Source organism: Mercurialis annua, linkage group LG2, assembly GCF_937616625.2.
Source record: "Mercurialis annua linkage group LG2, ddMerAnnu1.2, whole genome shotgun sequence".
Lineage (NCBI taxonomy): Eukaryota > Viridiplantae > Streptophyta > Magnoliopsida > Malpighiales > Euphorbiaceae > Mercurialis > Mercurialis annua.
In genome coordinates this window covers 3,992,125-3,993,994 of record NC_065571.1, presented here as the reverse complement: position 1 = coordinate 3,993,994, position 1,870 = coordinate 3,992,125, and the positions used below count along the sequence as shown (strand labels likewise).

General features: G+C 33.9%; 1 long non-coding RNA gene across 1 annotated transcript; it reads right to left on the bottom strand.

Moving 5' to 3' along the window:
• Nucleotides 1–526: 526 nt before the first annotated feature.
• Nucleotides 527–1,647, bottom strand: LOC126666895 (uncharacterized). Its single transcript, XR_007638006.1, has 2 exons — nt 1,216–1,647; nt 527–1,111 (listed from the first exon to the last, which is right to left on the bottom strand). It is a non-coding gene; the product is annotated as an uncharacterized LOC126666895 (long non-coding RNA).
• Nucleotides 1,648–1,870: the final 223 nt, after the last annotated feature.

The following is a 1,870-nucleotide window of genomic DNA, read 5'->3' as shown; positions in this document are numbered from 1 at the left end:
GTTAAAAGATTTGTTTAAAAGTGTTCAAGTAGAAAAAAGTATGATTTAACCTTTAAATTTAATTTTTTTGAAAATTTTCATCCTTATAATAATCAAATCGTCTAATTTTTTTACTTTAGGGTGCTATTGAAAGTCAAAAATACAAAATAGGGTGCTATTGAAAAAAATACAAGGTGAGGGTGCTATTGAAAAAAATTTGAAAGGTCGGTAGTTTTTCAGACCTTAAGCCTAAATAATAATCGCAGTAAATAAAAATGAACCAGATCATTAGTGGTAGCATTAGGGCATATCAACTGCTAAAATTGAGCTTATTAATTCTACTTCATTGACATCTCTGTTGGTTTTGACAATTCTTGACTGTTGAATAATCAGCTTTTTCATGAACAAAAAGTCTGTGGAGTGATGATGAGAGACAAATTAAGAGTGACGAAAAATTCCAAAAATTCAGTGGAAAAATATAAAATTAGATTTTCATAGAGCAGTCACGAGGAGATCAGTCTTACACTTACACAGAAAACATCAGATCTGAGAGAATATTTATTCTTTTTATTCACTTCCCACCATTACAACAACACTGCAACTCCATATTTCTGCACATTTATATAACACTAATTCTTCTTTTTTCTTACTCTAAAAATAAAAAACAAACCACTCTCTCTCACTTATACCTTCCAATTTCTCATGCTTAATCTTACATGGAAAAAAAAAACAGTGAAAAAAAAAACCATATACACAGCAGCAAAAACTGTATTAGGTTTAATTGGGACGGTTTTAAAGGACGAGAGAGATAAGTATCGAATAGCTCAGGAGGGATAGACAAGGAAGGAGAAGATGAGTTGGGCGGAAACAGGAAAAATTCGACTTTAAACTCTGTATCCGTAAGCATTAATACAGAGTTTAAAATCTAAGGAGAATGGGGTCTTACAAGGTCAAGAAAAGGTCTTACAAGGTCAAGAAGATTAAAAATCAAAAAAAAAAAAAATAGAAGTCGAAAAAAGCTCAGATAGGATAGCGCCCGATTAACATGAACAAACCACTGCCGTTCTCAAGTGACTGTCGGCTCCAAACTCGATGCCGGCGGACGATTGTATAACCCTAACTTCAAGATTTTCTGCATTTCAAATCAAGAAAAAACAATTAAAATACAGAAATTTATGTTTTGGTTATATATAATTAGGCTAATTTACAATGCATATATGATAAATTTAAATATACCTTGAAGAATCTTATGTTTTACTTTCACCATGAAAAGTATTTCACTTCCCAGCATACTGAAACAGAGATTTTTGAGCAGAAATAAGAAAAAAATAGTTGTAACTTAAATGAGATGAAGAAAGTAAAAATGGAAGGAGGTTTATAGAAGGCCAAATGGGCTGCTCTAATGGACCTGACAGTGACAAGACCAAGGCCCAAAAAGAATAATCCCACTGATGTTGACATCAGCAAATAAAGAAACCGCCGGCCGGCGGGTTTCCGGCCGGTTAAGCTGGTTATTTAGGGCCGGTCAATAAGCCGAAAGTACAGTTAGGTTTTTTGTAATGATGATATGTTGTTGTGTACTAGATTTTGGTTTTTTGTGATTTTAAAGTATTTTGGACGTGTCCGTACAGTGAGGTGGTCTCGGTGGACTGAAAATTTGATGGCCTTGTGATTGTCCAAGTGGCATCTTTTGGTCCGTTGGGTAGAATGAGTCAGTGTGTGCGCTCGTGTGGTTTTTATGAGTTTGCACGATTGGGCAGGTTACTTATTTTTGGTTAGTATTGGCATTTCCTATTATCAATGCTGTCTGTCTCCATTATTTTTCCCAAAATAACCAATTGATGCAAAATTCATGATGTAATTTAATTGCTATTTTTGTTATAACAATGTG